This window comes from Salmo trutta, chromosome 39 (assembly GCF_901001165.1).
Source record: "Salmo trutta chromosome 39, fSalTru1.1, whole genome shotgun sequence".
Classification (NCBI taxonomy): domain Eukaryota; kingdom Metazoa; phylum Chordata; class Actinopteri; order Salmoniformes; family Salmonidae; genus Salmo; species Salmo trutta.
The window spans coordinates 21,079,101-21,099,008 of NC_042995.1; the positions used below are offsets into that span (position 1 = coordinate 21,079,101).

Consider the following 19,908-nt stretch of genomic DNA (forward strand, 5'->3'; position numbering starts at 1 on the left):
GCACTGTGAGCCGTTTCAATATTTAAACAATTGTAACAGACCCCCCCCCCCCCCCCCCCCCCCCCCCACCACTGTCTGCACACCCCAGCTCGCCATCACAGCTAAATAAACATTTTAAACTGACGGAGATACGCAGAAAGAACGGACGGATAAAAGCGGTTGAGTTGGCTAATGGCTGGTTAGGAGATGCGGCTGGCTGCTCACAGCTGTCACAGCTGATATTGGATGAAGCACTAACTCTGATATGACATTTCTGAGATCCGGCTCTGAACTCTGATGTCCTACAAATAGAATACGTAGGGATGCATTCTGTGCCGTCATTCATTTAGAGAGAGAAGGCAGTGATCACACAGGGAGAAGATTTGTTTGCGCCTCTTTTTTAGCTCAATGGGTGATACTCTGCGTCTGAGCACTTTGCCACAATTCTTTTGCCGTTCTACACGATTCGCGTGGGTGACCTATTTTGAGATCAAAACGGCAAATAAATCGCCTTAAAGTGACAAGTTTGCATCCCTGTCTATGGCAGTGGCTTTCAGAGGCTGTGTGACAGCGAAGCTTAGTCAGACTGGCCTGTTTGTTCTTACAGTGGAAATTAAACGTACCCACTTAGCTCGCGCTCTGAGCCGCTCCAATAATTAAACAAAAGGTAACAGAAACCCCATCACTGTCTGCACACCCCAGCTTGCCATCACGCTGAAGGAACGGACAGAGAAAAGCGGCTGAGTTGGCTAATGGCTGGTTAGGGGGATGTGGCTGGCTGCTCACAGCTGTCACACCTGATATTGGATGAAGCGTCTGCTATCACGCTCTGAACTCTGATATTCTATTTGTAGGACGCGTAGGGATGCCATCTGTGCCCAGTCGTTCATTTCGATACGAGAACACACACCGTTATTTAGTGATCACACAAGGAGAAGATCTGTTTGCGCCTCTCCTTTATAGCTCGCCCTGCGTCTGCGCACTTTTCGTCAGACTGACGCCTCGATCACACCAACAGCGTTCTGCATTTTGGTACGCCAAAAATACATTCATTTCCTTTTTTTAAAAACTTTGTTTATTACATTTTAACACCAGCATTTACAAAATCATTGCACTTGTAAGTTATTTGGTAGTAATGTAAAACAACACATCAAATATAACAATAGAGCAAAACAGAGACACACATATTTATATATATATATATATATATAAACGAGTAGACGGCTTGACAGAAATGGTAGTAGAAGCTGAATGTTGAACTTTTGTTGCACACATATCTACATGATGATGCCTTGTACCATTTTGCGCAAAAACACTGTCTGTGTGATTGAGGATTTATACAGTTGAAGTCAGAAGTTTACATATGCCTAAGCCAAATACATTTAAACTCAGGTTTGAACAATTCCTGACATTAAATCCTAGTAAACATTCCCTGTCTTAGGTCAGTTAGGATCACCACTTAATTTTAAGAATATGAAATGTCAGAATAATAGTAGAGAGAATGATTTATTTCAGCTTTTATTTCTTTCATCACATTCCCAGTGGGTCAGAAGTTTACATACACTCAATTAGTATTTGGTAGCATTGCCTTTAAATTGTTTAACTTGGGTCAAACATTTCAGGTAGCCTTCCACAAGCTTCCCACAATAAGTTGGGTGAATTTTGGCACATTCCTCCTGACAGAGCTGCTTGCTCGCACACGTTTTTTCAGTTCTGCCCACAAATTTTCTATAGGATTGAGGTCAGGGCTTTGTGATGGCTACTCCAATACCTTGACTTTGTTGTCCTTAAGCCATTTTGCCAAAACTTTGGAAGTATGCTTGGGGTCATTGTCCATTTGCAACCAAGCTTTAACTTCCTGACTGATGTCTTGAGATGTTGCTTCAATATATGCACATCATTTTCCTTTCTCATGATGCCATCTATTTGTGAAGCGCACCCACAACATGATGCTGCCACCCCCGTGCTTCACGGTTGGGATGGTGTTCTTCGGCTTGCAAGCATCCCCCTTTTTCCTCCAAACATAACGATGGTCATTATGGCCAAACAATTCTATTTTTGTTTCATCAGACCAGAGGACATTTCTCCAAAAAGTACAATATTTGTCCCTGTGTGCAGTTGCAAACCGTAGTCTGGCTTTTCTATGGCGGTTTTGGAGCAGTGGCTTCTTCCTTGCTGAGCGGCCTTTCAGGTTATGTCGATATAGGACTCGTTTTACTGTGGATATAGATACTTTTGTACCCGTTTCCTCCAGCATCTTCACATGGTCCTTTGCTGTTGTTCTGGGATTGATTTGCACCAAAGTACATTCATCTCTAGGAGACAGAACGCGTCTCCTTCATGAGCGGTATGATGGCTGCATGGTCCCATGGTGTTAATACTTGCGTACTATTGTTTGTACAGATCAACTTGGTACCTTCAAGCGTTTGGAAATTGCTCCCAAGGATGAACCAGACTTGTGGAGGTCTACAATTGTTTTGGCTGATTTCTTTAGATTTTCCCATGATGTCAAGCAAAGAGGCACTGAGTTTGATGGTAGGCCTTGAAATACATCCACAGGTAAACCTCCAACTGACTCAAATGATGTCAATTAGCCTATCAGAAGCTTCTAAAGCCATGACATCATTTTCTGGAATTTTCCAAGCTGTTTAAAGGCAAAATCAACTTAGTGTATGTACATTTCTGACCCACTGGAATTGTGATACAGTGAATTATAAGTGAAACAATCTGTCTGTAAACAATTGTTGGAAAAATGACTTGTGTCATGTACAAAGTAGATGTCCTAACCGACTTGCCAAAACTATAGTTTGTTAACAAGAAATCTGTGGAGTGGTTGAAAAACGAGTTTTTATGACTCCAACCTAAGTGTATGTAAACTTCCGACTTCAACTGTATATGGGTTAGCTGACAACATCACGTGTCTTGTTTTGTTTTGAGGTGTTGACTGATTATGTCAATGCTAATATGGCTCAAATTCACTAGCTAGCTAACCAACAACTGTAACGATGTATTTGAGAGACAACTGCTCATTGTGCAAATGTGTTCGTTTTCAATGAACATTGGAGACTAAATATAATTTACATGTTGTCAACAACCTATGCCTACCCCGTCAGTTTTGCACCATAGTTGCGCATACGTCGGTTTAGTTGCTAAACAACCAACCAGCCAATAGCAAATAACACCTGATTGGTACTTAATTAAACTGGTCAATGGCTCTGCATGAATCTCATTTACATGTTCTCATATAACACTGTTCACTCAATAGGCCTATGTAGCCATGAACTATTTGAACAGGTAAGTTCTCGGCTAAGCGGTTAAACATAAGTACGACATTTACCACTTGGAGCAGTGGAACCGAGTTTGTGACTCACCAATCTACACAACCCAGGCTCTTTCTCAATGGTCTAACAATGATTTAACGATATCATTGTATCCATCCCTTCAACTGCAATGATAAGCCTTGACAGGTAAAATGTGAGCTCGTAGAACAGGAATTTCAGTTGTCGTTGTGGAAATTTCAGTTATGTCATTTCAGTATTCATAGTGCAGGAAGTTCAGCTCTGTAATTTCAGAGCAGGAAATATAAAAAAACAGGTCAAAGAGAATCTCTGGACCGCATAGAGAAGCCAAGCTTAGTCTAAAAAGTCCTGTTCATTTATCACAAGGCTGATCTATGGCCCCTTCTCCTCTGCCAGTCTGTTTCACCCTGCCACCCCTTTTGGAATGGGTTCGTGGGCACAGACACATGCAGCCAAATGGTTGGCGCATGGGCGGACACGGTGTCAGACCATCAGTTGGTGATGCGTATTGGCATGGACACACCAGACACACAGAGCAGGAGAACTCACAGTGGTGACTAGAGGCTGTGCTTACAATACCGCTGAACAATGCTTGTGTTCCGATCATAACGTCCTAGTATCAGGAGCATTTCATCTATGGGTGATGAAAGCCTGTGCCCCCGTATCAAACTGTGCTTAGCTAGAACAAGCACGCCGCAGGAACAGGAGCAGAATCCTTTGCCAGTGAGAGACAGTTCAAAAAGCAACCCATTTAATGTCCTGGCAGGCCTCAGCTCTTCTTGGCACGCTGGCACTGTGACACAACCTGGCCTTGGCATCAGGAGAAACCATTGGCAATACAGTGCCACTCCAGAACTCATTGCGCTTGGCAAAGCCTCGCCAGTGCATTCATATAGCATAAGGTTACAATGTCTTGCCAATGCTTAACCAGCCATATTATGGTTACAGAGTGAAAGGGAAAAGGAAAATGTGCCTTGTTAGCAGAAGGGATTATTTGGGATAGAAAGGGGGGAATGGAGGAGAGAAATCCCAGAGTTCTCCTGTTTCAGTGGAGGATGCCAAACGCACCCCTCCCCCACCCACCAGTAAAGCGTTCCAAATCAGCGCACCCTACATTTTTCAACTCAGGGAGGGATAAGGTATCAGGAGACCTGGCAACCTTCATACTCGCATCATGAGCTGAAATGAAAAGATTCCACTACAAGGAACTGAGCTAAACTCTGTAGCCACTAGCCAATCAGAGAGAATGTTTCCATTTTCACTAGCCAATCACAGAAAGCCATTCCCTCACTGAGGGTACCACTAGCCAATCACAGAAAGTAGGGGTGTAACGGTTCACCAAACCAACGGTTCGCTACATATTGCAATTACTGCAGTTCATTTTTATTTATTTAAGTGTTGGTATTTCTGATTGTGAAATAACACCAAAGACTCATCAAAAACAACACTAAAATAAAGTGCAATATGCGTGTGAAATCAATATGTAAAAACATGGCTCAGGCATTGTATAGGCCTATGCTATAAGATTTTTCTTACAAAGAAACTGGGGTAATGTCACTGTCACTGTTAAGAAGCTCTCTGTAGCAATGGCGGTCCACCCATCTGTAGTAAGCGCAACACACGCAACACAACTTTGGCTTGCTTATATAGAGCAGGTACTACCCATTTGCTGAAATGGGTGCGAGAGGGAAGTTCGTAACGTGGCTTGAGCACTTTCACGAGGTACTGAAACCCCCTATTCTCAACCACCAGAGAATGGGTGCAGCTATAAAGGCCTATCGCTCTTGTCATTTCTTTGGCCTGGTCAGAATCAGCTGCAAAGGGCGGCGTGAATACAGACGGGAGACAAAGTTGTGTTCCGTCTTGCTCCGGTGGTAGGAATACTGGGGTGATTTCAGCATAAATGTTAAGTGTCAACATGTTTGAGGTGTTGGCAGCTACATAAGCCATTCTCATTGAGCAGTGGCGACATACTGTTAACGTTTTATCCACAACTCTTTGCATTTCTCCGTTATAATCTAATGGGAAGCCAAAATGTTCCCAAACTAGAGATTTAAACGATGGAGGATCCTCCTGGTTGTGATAGTTCATTTAGAGTTATGTGACAGTACCGGCAAACTCTGAACCACTGCGAAACCCTACAATTTCAGATTACACAGGGAGAGGAGGGAGAGCGAGTGAGACCATGACCGAGAGAGATAGGTGATAAGATTTGTCATTATGCAGGAGGGAGAAGTAAAAAAAGAACATTCCATTTCTCCAATGGGGTTTTGAGGAACAGTAACCAACCATGCCAGATTAAAAAGAGGCCCATTTACTAGAGCCATAGTCTGTGGCAGCTGTGGCAGTGACAGATGGCCCAGTGCACTATGGGAGAGTAGCTGGGTCACAGCCAGGTCAGTTGGGCACTGGTGGAAAGGGCAGCAACACCCACACACTGCACATGAGTGGAGAGGGAGAGACGGCACTTCACCATGGTCATGTTCATTAGGCTTTAAATAGTAGAAAATGGACTGATCCTGGGTTTGTCCAATTGATAAATGTTTGAAGACATTTCCAGTTCGGTGCCCTATGAACATGACCCAACATGGCCTACTCGTATGAAAACATAGGGACTGCTCACATCAGACACGCCCAACAGTCTAACACCATCAACATTATGTGCAGAATGTCACCAATCAAAAATCAACCAGAACAGAACACCCTCCAATACCTAATCCACACACCTGAGTCAAGCCAAAGTTGCTGGAACTGTGCTAGGAAGGACAACGTGAACAGAAACATTTCAGCCAGTACGGTTTTGGTGAGCATGTTAGTGTCACTCTAATTTACATCACCAACAATAGTGAAATCCAAAATGAAGCATTAGCCTATATGTATAGCCAGGAGTATGTCATACCCAATGAACTGGACAAAGAAGAAAACTATGGGTCCCAATTAAAGGACATAACTAGACTAGGGCTGGGCGATATGGGCTAAATATTATACCACCGTATTTAAAAAAAAAAATGGACAGTATTTGACGGTATTTTTAGTTTTGAATAATACAAGTTGTACATTTGCTTTATGAGTAGTGAGTGATCCTAGGGTGGCAACACAGACTCAGTGAAATCACTTACAGGCTGACTACACCGCTCAAGGTCAGTTATATTTGTCCTGCCTCTCCCATCTCCTCATTGGTTTATAGAAGCAGGTTACACAGGTGCCATCTCCTCATTGGTTATACCAACGTGGGTGACTGAAAGACAAACGAGGTCAGTGGCGGTTATGCACCTAATTTATGAAAGTTGCCAATTGTAATATAAAGTCCAGAGAAGAAAAAGCCTGGAAGGAGGAGAGATGACTAGAAACGATTCGGTTGACCGTTTTATGTGTGGATTAATTGTTGGAGTAGAGGACCTTGTGCATTTCAGGTAAAATAACAACTCAATATTTATATCCCAGGACAGATTAGCTAGCAACAGCAAGCTAGCTAAATAGGACAAATTAGCTAGCAAGTGCAAGCTAGCTAGCTAAATTTCCATAAATGTTTAATGCTTTTCGACCAGTCCCCAAATTAATGTAATTGGTTCAGAGTTTGTTTTGATATTTTAACCTGCGTGTCGTGATCGCGTTTGGTGTGGGGGGACAAAATACATTTATGCACGATGGCGCACTCGCGCAGCCGGTTTGGTTCTGTGTTAGAATGTTTTATACAACTTCAACCAAATCAAATTTCAGCACTTTCTTTTCTGCATTTCCTGCACTCAATTACAGTGGTGGAAAAAGTACCCAATTGTCACACTTGAGTAAAAGTAAAGATACATTAACAGAAAATGACTCAAGTAAAAGTGCTAGTCACCCAGTAAAATACTTATTGAGTAAAAGTCAGAAAGTATTGGGTTTTAAATATACTTAAGTATCAAAAAAGTAAAAGTATAAATAATTTTAAATCCATATATTATGCAAGCCAGATGGCACCATTTTCTAGTTTTATTTTTTTGTATTTACAGATAGCCTGGGGCACACGCCGACATAATTTACAAACAAAGCATTTGTGTTTAGTGAGTCCTCCAGATCCGAGGCAGTAGATGACCAGGGATGTTCTCTTGACAAGTGCGTGAATTGGACCATTTTCCTGTCCTGCTAAGCATTCAAAATGTAACAAGTACTTTTAGGTGTCAGGGAAAATGCATGGAGTAAAAAGTATAGTATTTTCTTTAGAAATGTAGTGAAGTAAAAGTAGTCAAAAATAAAAATAGTAAAGTACAGATACCAAAAAAAACGACTTACATAGTACTTGAAAGTATTTTTACGTAAGTACTTTACACCACTGCTCAATTGAGAGAATTTCCATACTGCCATGTTGGGCTGCACGATACGGGCAAATCATCTAAGACTTATTTTTAACCAAATGTTGCAATTGCGATTTGACTTTCCAATTAGAGCACAAAACTGTTGGAATCATGGAAATAGAATGACTATTCTAATTCTATAGTTAGAATATAATAGTGGGCACTTTGAATACAGTGCTGTTTGACATGACAACAAATTAAAATGCCAGGGAGGGGTTATTGTGACGGTAGGAACTAAAGTGTTGATAAGCGTTTCTTAGGGGACCCTATAAGTCTTGGCTACATTGCATGTTCTCTCTTACCTACATCATGTAGCTAACATATTCTTGCTTTGCATATTCCTCTTTGATTTAGAAGATACTGTTGCACAAACAACATGCTTATTTAGGTCTACACCATCACTGGTATTATCAGGCTGTATTAGCTAGCTACGTTTGCTCTTACTCAATACATTTATTAGCTAGCTAGCTATTAGCATTCGCGACTAACAATTAGCGTCTCACAAGATTTAGGGCAACTTGCTAAGAAAAGACAAACTAGCTGTTTGCAGATATAAGAAACACAAACCAATAGTGTCATTATAGAACACTACTGGATTTATATTAAGAAGCAAAGTGAAAACAGAATTGTTGTCATCAACATTGTTGCATGTGCTGCATTGAACATGCAGACTGAACGCAAGTGTCTCGTGGTTGAGGAACATCAAATGTGCTCCTTGAGTGACAGGGGGCGGGGCTAGGTCTGATTGGAAAGTGGCGCGGAGAGAAAGAGCGGAGGGAAATGACTCAAGTAGCAAAGTAAACTATAAAAATTGACATTACACATGGCGTATCACATTTAACAAACCAAAACATTCAAATACTGGTATAGAAGGTAAAGTAAAAACCCAAACCGGTCCCTGCATCAATACCGGTATATCATAAAATACGGTATACCGCCCAGCCATGGAGACAGCGCACACCTCAGTCTCCAATACATATGCGCACACACACACACCATTTCCTGTCTGTCAGCCTCTGTGTTCCTACATCTGAGGCCATTAGTGGGTGTGTAGGTCACGGAATGTGATTACAGGATGGTATGCTGGGCTGTTTCATGCCATGTGTATGTGCCCGCACTCAGCTCTGCCCAGGCTGGCGTCACACATGGTGTGTGTGTGTGTCTAGGCAGGGCCTGAGATAAATCCTGCTACACAGCATACCATTCCATAAACAGGGTGCCCTGTCCTCTGCCCAGGGCCTGAACCCATGCGCCCCCCCCCCACACACACACACACCTGAGATTTGTGGAGTAAACTATCACTTCAAGAATTCCTTGTTACTGCTCTGAGTTTTTTAAGTTTAGACTCTTAGATCCCATGCACAAAAAGAAAATCACGCAACTTAAGCAGTCAGATGTCATGGGAAGAGTCGATATCTGTGAATACGTTGTCATAGACAAAATTAATAAAACGTTTGATTAACCATATTGTAGTCTGTGATACGTGTTGTCCCTAACCTTCCTAATGCTTGAATATAATTGACACATTCACCAACAAGCACAAAAACATTTACACACACCATATCACATGCCTGTAAAATCCAAACCACAACAGTGACAAAGTAACATGGCGGCTACATACGTGTGTGAGCGTGAGTTTGTGATGTTCCTTACCTTAAAATGACCCCAGGTCTCAGAGACCCCGGCTACTCCTCATAAGGAGAGCCTATCCCTGGGTTCCCTTTGTCGTGCCCTTTGACCTTGGTCCGACAGACAAAGCAAGCTGACTGGCTTAGCGTCTGCCCGGAGTCACAACTGTCACAGAGACTCAAATCCCAGCACTCCCTCTCAGCAGAAGATCACAGTGCCCATTCACAAACCTGGAGAGCGAAAAAAAAGACAACCATCAGGGGTGTATTCAGGGTCTTTAAAACGCTCAGAATATCGCAGATAGAAATAGAACAAATCCAGTTGACACAATCCCCTATTCCATCTGAGAGACAATAATTTCTGTTCTACGCAATACATTCTCTCTCCGAACATTCCGTGACATTACATCCTCTTAAACAGGCCTCAGATCTCCAAAGAAGACCTAAATACACTTTTGGTTGAGGAAAATTACTATTAACAGACCACAGATGTTTACTTCTCATTCATAAACTCAGCAAAAACAGAAACATCCCTTTTTCAGGACCCTGTCTTTTAAAGATAATTTGTAAAAATCCAAATAACTTCACAGATCTTCATTGTAAAGGGTTTAAACACTGTTTCCCATGCTTGATCAATGAACAATTAATGAACATGCACCTGTGGAACGGTGGTTAAGACACTAACAGCTTACAGACGGTAGGCAATTAAAGTTCACAGTTACGAAAACTTAGGACACTAAATAAGCCTTTCTACTGACTCTGAAAAACACCAAAAGAAAGATGCCCAGGGTCCCTGCTCATCTGCATGAATGATGTGGCCAGGGCAATAAATTGCAATGTCCGTACTGTGAGATGCCTAAGACAGCGCTACAGGGAGAACGGACAGACAGCTGATCGTCCTTGCAGCGGCAGACCACGTGTAACAACACCTGCACAGGATCGGTACATCCGAACATCACACCCGCGGGACAGGTACAGGATGGCAACAACAACTGCCCGAGTTACACCAGGAATGCCCAATCCCTCCATCAGTGCTCAGACTGACCGCAATAGGCCGAGAGATGCTGGACTGAGGGCTTGTAGGCCTGTTGTAAGGCAGGTACTCACCAGACATCACTGGCAGCAATGTCGCCTATGGGCACAAACCCACCATCGCTGGACCAGACAGGACTGGCAAAAAGTGCTCTTCACTGACGAGTTGCTGATTTCTTTCACCAGGGGTGATGGTCGGATTCGTGTTTATCGTCGAAGGAATGAGCGTTACACCGAGGCCTGTACTCTGGAGCGGGATCGATTTGGAGGTGGAGGGTCCGTCTAATCTGGGGCGGTGTGTCACAGCATCATCGGACTGAGCTTGTTGTCATTGCCTGCAATCTCAATGCTGTGCGTTACAGGGAAGACATCCTCATCCCTCATGTGATACCCTTCCTGCAGGCTCATCCTGACATGACCCTCCAGCATGACAATGCCACCAGCCATACTGCTCGTTCTGTGTGTGATTTCCTGCAAGACAGGAATGTCAGTGTTCTGCCCTGGCCAGCGAAGAACTTGGATCTCAATCCTGTTGAGCACGTCTGGGACCTGTTGGATCGGAGGGTGAGGACTAGGGCCCTTCCCCCCAGAAATGTCCGGGAACTTGCAGGTGCCTTGGTGGAAGAGTGGGGTAACATCTCACAGCAAGAACTGGCAAATCCGGTGCAGTCCATGAAGAGGAGATGCACTGCAGTACTTAATGCAACTGGAGGTCACACCAGATACTGACTGTTACTTTTGATTTTGACCCCCCCCCCCTTTTCAGGGACACAATATTCCATTTCTGTTAGTCACATGTCTGTGGAACTTGTTCAGTTTATGTCTCAGTTGTTGAATCTTATGTTCATATAAATATTTACACATGTTAAGTTTGCTGAAAATAAACGCAGTTGACAATGAGAGGTTTCTTTTTTTGCTGAGTTTATAAAGCCACTTTAAAAAAGGCACAATCGATACATTCAATGTCTGGTTGAAAAGCCGTGTTTAACTTTTGAGGTTTGGAGGGCAATGTCTTAGAGAGGAATCATTCAAATAGGAAGACGCAGACACAGTCGGTCCCAAATCGAACTTGTTTGTTAGATTTTTATTTGTTTGATTTTAGATTGTATTTCTTCTTTCTCTGGCTGCAACGGGGGGCCATGCAATTTAGCAATTATACATTTAACAACTAAGGATGCACAAGGGAAAAGATATAGAAAACTTGTATAATGTATACATGATACATCCCACATATACCAAGCCAGTACATAAAACCATGACATATACAAAGGCAACGGAACCACATGGCAGATTCTACCCACAGTGCAAAGGGAATAGATAGCGGACAACCTACATGTTAACTACATATCCACAGCATTTGTGATGCACGTCAGCTTTGACATTAAGTTAGATGCCCAGGTTTAAGCCACTGCACAGCAGCAAAACTGTGGGACAGCTAGGATGAAATAACAATTGATCCAAGAGGACATCTTGGAAATAACATTACCCGAGCCTGGTATGCATCACCTTTTAGGCCTTAGTTATCATCTTAAACCTTGAATGCATAGTTGAAATAATGGCAAGGCAGCCACCCCACCTGTTTCGGTAAAAAGCTGAGATTGGCCTGGAGAAATGTAACCACTATCAAATTCAGACAGATATTAATGAAACCCTGACCATGATATCAAAATGATCGTTTTAACCATGTTGAGGCTATATACAGTGTTTGTTTACATTTAGGTCATTGTCACAAACATTGGAGTAAAAACATATTTTGGGTTCTGATGGGGTAAAAACACTTCAACTAACTAAGCTCATGAGGCATTTATAAGTTATATTCTTCAAGAATCGATGGGTATATATATAATTAATTTATAAGTCCAAAAATGGATGTAACAACTAAGGATTCTAGCTTTAAAAACTACTGTACTGCAGCAGATGTATTTTCCATGCTGGCAAAATGAGTGTTATACGGCTTCACATCAGCTATTCTGACCAGTATAATTTGCCATGGCATCATTCACATCTTCTATATGAATAGTCTACACCACCAAAATAACCTTTTGGCAAATATTGATTCTGGCCAAACAGTCGTGAGCAGAGTGAATAGGCCAACGTTTTGGTTATCTAACTAACCTACCATCCAAGCATGAACCACAACCAGGTGGACACAGGATATGACGCAGTATTCTCTATGGGTAGAACAAGTAAACAGTCTTAGTTACACAGCATAAATACCATCTATATAACTACAACGGGGTGGTGATGCAAGTTTTCCAACTAATTGATACAACACCTATTATGAATAACATAAACGTATAATTCGACATTTTCCAGTACCTCCAATCCGGTGTTTACATATGCAAAGGAGTGTGGGCTACATTAATTTCAGAATATGTTGCAGACGTCCCATTTCACATTGAGTCGCAGCTTTTTTGTTGTTGTTGTTGGCCAGACAGTTACAAACCATCTCCTTCCACGCTCGTCTTAACAAGCGGATCAAAACCGTGAGCCACTGCAACATTGTAACACGAAAGGTAAAGATAGATTTAGCTTGTTCGAGCCTTCCACTGGAAAACGTCGGGTTGATCACAGAATGGGACAAAAAGCTTCAGGCCAAGTCGCGAATCACGATCAACATTGCAGGATGTGTTGCTTTACTGCTTTGCAATGATTTCACCACGTGTAGACCTGGATAAGTGTAGTAATTTAAGTTTATGTGAAACCGAAAGTCAGAATGGGTCAGTATTAGTGGGAGAAGTAAGTAACCCCCACAAATCGATGCATTACGAAAATAGAAAGCAGCAGCATGCGTGTTGCAATGGACAAACACCCATCTACACAAATTAATAGGACAAAACTAGCACTGGGGACAACTTTGAAGCGATATATTGAAATAGCAAATTGAAGTATATTTAAAGGTGTAACGTTAACTTCAGAGAATAAGGGTCTGACTTCCCAACGGAGCAAGGCCAAGTATGTTTACAGCTGAACAACGGGCATAGGATAAACATGATATATAGCTTGGTTAGGTATAGTAACGTTAGATGCAAAGGGGAAACCCTCTCTTACCCATTGTGTCTGACACAATATCCTTCATTATTGAACACGATATCACATATGTATACAGAGCTCCACGAGTCCCATCTTTCTTCGGCGAGGACAAATTATTCCATACACAAATAGACTTACACCAATAATTATCCTCGAGTAAAGTAAACCATTTTCAAAAAGAAGTTTGGCCTACGCGAAAGTCGAGGTTAACATGTTATTTTCCGCGATAAACAAGACCAGTAGAATACTTCCAGATTTTGCATGAATAAATCTCCACTCCTGACAAGTATACTCCAAGCGATAACAAGGGCTTCTCCAAGACGTTCCAAACTTGTGCAGATTTTTTTTTTAATTCTCTCTCAAAGGAGTTGTTCCTGTTTCGCCAAAGCTTGGGGGAGGGGTGTTTGTCAAGCAAGCTGAAAACCCCAGCCAGTTCAGAACACAGACAAAACTCACAGAGAAGTGAGAGCGAAGTCAGTCTGTTATAGCCTACTAGGAACGACAGGGTACAGATAATAATCGACTAACCAATTGCAAGACTAGGAGAACCATACAATATCCTATGCATTTTGGGAAATTAAAATGTTTGCCTATTAGGTTGGACAGTAAATAGCAGTGGTGTAAAAAAAAAAATACTTTGAAGTATTTTTACACCACTTAAGTCGTTTTTGGTGTATCTGTACTTTATTATTTATATTTTTTACAACTTTTACTTCACGTCATTCCTAAAGATGTATATTTTACTCCATACATTTTTCCTGACACCAAAAGTACTCCTTACATGTTGAATGCTTAGCAAGGACAGGAAAATGGTCCAATAGAGCCCCACAGTGGAGGTGTCATAATACCCATAAAACCTAGCGGTCAAACAGGGAAATGGATCCAATCATTGTTCCCATAGGGGATTTTAGAAAAAATAAAAAGTAAGGGCTGTTCGTGTAGGCTTACCCAGGCATGATGTTTCGACAACCATGTAAATCTCTCTCGGACAAGGTGACTTTAATCAATATGCTCGGCTCTATTTACTCTTAGATTAAAAAATGCTAATTATGATCAAAGTAGACATTGTGCAAAACTACAACTCCCTGCAAGCTCCTGCACGTCACATCTAGCTGACACCTTTGCTAACAGGTATTGTATCGATGTAAAACTTGCACAAGACAGTTCACAGAATTGTCCATTTAAAGAAATGTTGCCAATTTATTAATTACTGCAGTTAGTTAACATTAGATAGTTAACCCAGAGATGTTTACCTTTGCCTCGATTCGGCAGTCTCATTTAGATCATCATGGCATTTGTAGTTCTTTATGATAGCCACATTAGCAGCTAATTAGCATTTCATTTTTGGTGGGTAAATACAGGTGAATATATAGATAAAAGTCACCTTGTCCTAGAGAGATGGTTATCAAAACGTCACGCAAGAGTAAGCCTACGCGAAGCACAGCCCTTATTTTAAGTTTCTAAAATCCCCTATGGGAAAAATGAATGGTGGAAAAACTATTAGAACCCTTTCCTTGTTTGACCGCTAGGTTTTATAGGTATTATGACTCATACTGTGGTAGTCTATACATGCGCTTATCTCTGGTCTGCCTCTGATCTGGTGGACTCACTAAACACACATGCTTCATTTGTAAATGATGTCTGCTCCAGCCTCTCCAATCTAATGTGTGTGTATATCAGGGGGTTGGATGAAAGCTCATATGGACTAATAAAGTATACTTCTTGTCTTGTTTCCTCTGCTACCCCCACTTTGAAAACTAGTTTAACCCAAATTCTTAATCAGATTCTAGGTCAAGTCAATGTGCCATACTGTATGTGAACTGTTAGATCAATTGTAGTTGAAAGAGCTGTGCACCGCATGCCTGCACAGGAGACTATAGTAAATGAAAAAGCAGACACTTTCGTATAGCCTGACGTCTTTTTAGATGTCCTCAAAGGTTTGAACATCAAAGGTGTAGGTGTGTTCTCTTCAAACTGCACCTGGCTACTTCACCACCTCAACCCTTGATTCCCTCCACCCTTGCACTTATCCACTTGTTCTTCTTTGAACAGGTTTTGTTTTATATGGGTCTAACTGGCACCTACTTTGCCCCTCCCCCATAGGTTATATATTGGTTTAGGTAAGAGTCTGTTAAATGACAAGAACTGAATGTGAAAGTATGTCCGTCATCTGTCTGTCTAACTGTCTGTGTCTGTCTTTATCAAAGGTAGTAGACTATAGACATGAACAATCAACCTGGACAGATTCATATGATGGATCACTTAAACCCCTGGCATCTCAAGATGCCAGTAGTAGCCAACCTAGATATAACAAAGTAAATGGAAATCTTGGGCACTCCAATTAGTAATATATGTTAAGTTTCGTATGGTATGTATTTATTTGTGGATGTCCATCTTCCATTTCGTGTCTTATGTTACTAATTACAATTCGTACAATATGTTATGAATTTCAATTCTTACAATATGTTAGGAATTGCAATTCTTACTATGCTATGAATTTGCGAAAACGTATGATATGTTACGAATTCCAATTTGAAGTAGCTAACGTTAGCTAGGTGGCTAACGTTAGCTAGGCTAGGGGTTAGGTGTTAAGATAAGGAGTTAGGTTAAAGGGTTAGGGGAAGGGTTGGCTAGCATGCTAAGTAGTTGCAAAATGCTTATGTTATCCGTGATGAGATTCGAACGTGCAACCTTTGGGTTGCTAGACGTTCACGTTATACGCCCACCAATCTACCATGACCAACCCTCCTACTTTTGATTTTGCCTTTAGTAACATTCTGTCCTATGTAACCATACCAAACAAAACATACCATACAAATTTGATTATCCCGGTTTTACATTTACTATGTTACGTCTACTCTATGAGTCCAGGCTGTACTAGCAGCCAGTACAGACTTCAGGATAGCAGTTTTCGTCTTTTGTCACATTTGGGTTTCCCTGTGTCCCTTACTTGAGGACATGCTATGGGCTGTACTCTATAGTATCCTCTGACCGTACTCGTCAGATCCCCTCAGATGTAGGGTACAACACACTCACAAAACCAAAGAAAGAGAATGCCATCTCAGAGATACCAATTGCAATTTTTCACAATCACTTGCCTCTCTTAAAAATCTGTTCCTTCAAATAGCTGAGCAAGAGTGATAACATGCAATAGGGATTCTTTGTATCAACACAATAGAACGGACACTAGGCAAATGTTTATCTGTTCTATTTACACAAGAAGATATAGTTCTTTATATTGGTTAGAAATAGCAGCGAATGATCAGAGAGACCTATCAGCATTTAACTGTTTCTTGATTCGATGTGGAGACAAAGACAGTGAATGTTAGGAGGAGAGGAAGCACTAGATTTTTGTCTGTTGTTCGTTCTGATGCATACTAAGCGTGCAACGGAGGGGGGGGGCTGACAGACTCAAGGGATTAAACGCGTTTGTTTGCCATCTAATCCTTTGCTTGAACCCACAGCACCACCACTACGCACCCAACAGACTCCCGGGATCCCAGAAAGAGCAGAGAGAGAGAGAGGAGAGACAGCGAGTGAGACAGAAGGAGAGAGACAGAGGGAGAGAAAGAGAGAGAGAGAGGGAGAGCGAGAGAGATAAAACGACAACATTCATTCTAAGTGAATACTCTGTTCTGGGGGAAAACAATTCCCTTAGAAGTTCCATGGCAATTGCTTTTACCGTTTTACTCTGTCGATTCGTGTGCCTCTTAGATAACAAGGGGGAGAAAAAAAGGGCAATCCTTTTTCCTCTTTGGAAGTGATATGAAAGATCATCCCCTGCTGATAAAATGTCTGTTCCTCTACCCCCAGAGAGTACACGACAGACATGTTTCAGACATATACCATTTACTATATGGGCGAAAACAGAGACAGTTGTCAATGTTTGCATACTTTTATATATAATATGGTGCCTGACATCCCCAGTGTTACAGGGTTGTGTTCAGCAGGATACACCGTGGCAAATGTTTTGTAACGGAAAACAAAACATGTCTTTCTTATTAGAACAAGTCTAGATAATCCCTCCCTGTTTCAGTCTGTTATCTTCCGATTAATGCCTAACGAACACGGCCCTGTTGTGTCTCCACAGAGTTAAATGTTTACGCAACACAGTGAGTAAAAACATCAGTTACACGCGTTTTTCATGTTTAACACCCCAGCAAGAGGTGACATCTGGTAGCACGGAAAGCAAAAACAAATCCTGTTCACAATGAGGGATGGGCTTTATTTCTATCCTGCTATCTTGTGTTCCAGGTCAAAGCTGACTCTCTAAGTGAATGTATGTCATTGCCATAGGTTAATAAAGAGACCAACATATGTGACTGCTTAGAACAGTGCAATATAGTCAAACAGAGGGATTTAGTGGTGCCGCTCATCCATAAAGAGGTATGTTTTTATGAGAGCTGTATACAGTACCAGTCAAAAGTTTGGACACACCTACTCATTCAAGGGTTTTTCTTTATTTGTACTATTTTCTATATTGTATAATAATAGTAAAGACATCAAAACTATTAAATAACACATGAAATTATGTAGTGATTTATATTTTTGATTCTTCAAAGTAGCCACCCTTTGCCTTGATGACAGCTTTGCACAGTCTTGGCATTCTCTCAACCAGCATCACCTGGAATGCTTTTCCAACAGTTTTAAAGGAGTTCCCACATATGCTGAGTACTTATTGGCGTCTTTTCCTTCTCTCTGCGGTCCAACTCATCCCAAACTATCTCAATTGGGTTAAAGTCGGGTTATTGTGGAGGCCAGGACATGTGATGCAGCACTCCATCACTCTCCTTCTTGGTCAAATAGCCCTTACACAGCCTGGAGGTGTGTTTTGGGTCATTGTCCTTTTGAAAAACAAATGATAGTCCCACTAAGCGCGAACCAGATGGGATGGCGTATCACTGCAGAATGCTGTGGTAGCCATTCTGGTTAAGTGTGCCTTGAATTCTAAATAAATAACTGACAGTGTCACCAGCAAAGCACACCCACACAATCACAGCTTCTCATGCTTCACAGTTGGAACCACACATGCAGAGATCATCCGTTCACCTACTCTGCATCTCACAAAGACATGGTGGTTGGAACCAAAAATCTCAAATTTGGAATAATCAGACCAACGGACCGATTTCCACTGATCTAATGTCCTTTACTTGTGTTTCTTGTCCCAAGCAAGTCTCTTCTTATTATTGGTGTCCTTTAGTTGTGGTTTCTTTGCAGCAATTCGACCATTAAGGCTTGATTCACACAGTCTCCTCTGAACAGTTGATGTTGAGATGTGTCTATTACTTGAACTCTGTGAAGCATTTATTTGGGCTGCAATTTCTGAGGCTGGTTACTCTAATGAACTTATCCTCTGCAGCAGAGGTAACTCTGGGTATTCCTTTCCCGTGGCGGTCCTCATGAGAGCCAGTTTCCTCATAGCGCTTGATGGTTTTTGCGACTGCACTTGAAGAAACTTTCAAAGTTCTTGAAATTGTCTGGATTGACTGACCTTCATGTCTTAAAGTAATGATGGACTGCCAATTCTCTTTGCTCATTTAAGGTGTTCTTTCTATAATATGGACTTGGTCTTTTACCAAATAAGGCTATCTTCTGTATTCCACCCCTACCTTGTCACAACTGATTAAGAAGGAAATAAATTCCACAAATTAACTTTTAACAAGGCACACCTGTTAATTGAAATGCATTCCAGGTGACTACCTCATGAAGCTGGTTGACAGAATGCCAAGAGCGTGCAAAGCTGTCATCAAGGCAAAGGGTGGCTACTTTGAAGAATCTAAAATATACTGCTCAAAAAAATAAAGGGAACACTTAAACAACACATCCTAGATCTGAATGAAATAAATAATCTTATTAAATACTTTTTCCTTTACATAGTTGAATGTGCTGACAACAAAATCACACAAAAATAATCAATGGAAATCCAATTTATCAACCCATGGAGGTCTGGATTTGGAGTCACACTCAAAATTAAAGTGGAAAACCACACCACAGGCTGATCCAACTTTGATGTAATGTCCTTAAAACAAGTCAAAATGAGGCTCAGTAGTGTGTGTGGCCTCCACGTGCCTGTATGAGCTCCCTACAACGCCTGGGCATGCTCCTGATGAGGTGACGGATGGTCTCCTGAGGGATCTCCTCCCAGACCTGGACTAAAGCATCCGCCAACTCCTGTACAGTCTGTGGTGCAACGTGGTGTTGGTGGATGGAGCGAGACATGATTTCCCAGATGTGCTCAATTGGATTCAGGTCTGGGGAACGGGTGGGCCAGTCCATAGCATCAATGCCTTCCTCTTGCAGGAACTGCTGACACACTCCAGCCACATGAGGTCTAGCATTGTCTTGCATTAGGAGGAACCCAGGGCCAACCGCACCAGCATATGGTCTCACAAGGGGTCTGAGGATCTCATCTCGGTACCTAATGGCAGTCAGGCTACCTCTGGCGAGCACATGGAGGGCTGTGCGGCCCCCCAAAGAAATGCCACCCTACACCATGACTGACCCACTGCCAAACCGGTCATGCTGGAGGATGTTGCAGGCAGCAGAACGTTCTCCACGGCGTCTCCAGACTCTGTCACGTGCTCAGTGTGAACCTGCTTTCAT

The 19,908-nt window shown here is 41.9% G+C and overlaps 1 protein-coding gene across 9 annotated transcripts in view; it reads right to left on the minus strand.

Annotated features, from left to right (window-relative positions):
- The window catches only part of LOC115179726 (B-cell CLL/lymphoma 9 protein), a 108,553-nt gene that overhangs the window by 36,689 nt on the left and 51,956 nt on the right, over positions 1-19,908 (minus strand). For 5 of the 9 annotated variants that reach the window (XM_029741415.1, XM_029741410.1, XM_029741412.1 and 2 more), the window contains exons 1-2: positions 13,324-13,892; positions 9,266-9,471 (exon numbers count right to left, since the gene is read on the minus strand). The gene's annotated coding sequence lies outside the window, so the exon portion shown is untranslated. Of the gene's footprint in view, positions 1-9,265; positions 9,472-12,591; positions 13,301-13,323; positions 13,893-19,908 lie in introns of those variants that run through there. The other 4 variants (XM_029741416.1, XM_029741419.1, XM_029741417.1 and 1 more) reach the window with 3 other exon arrangements.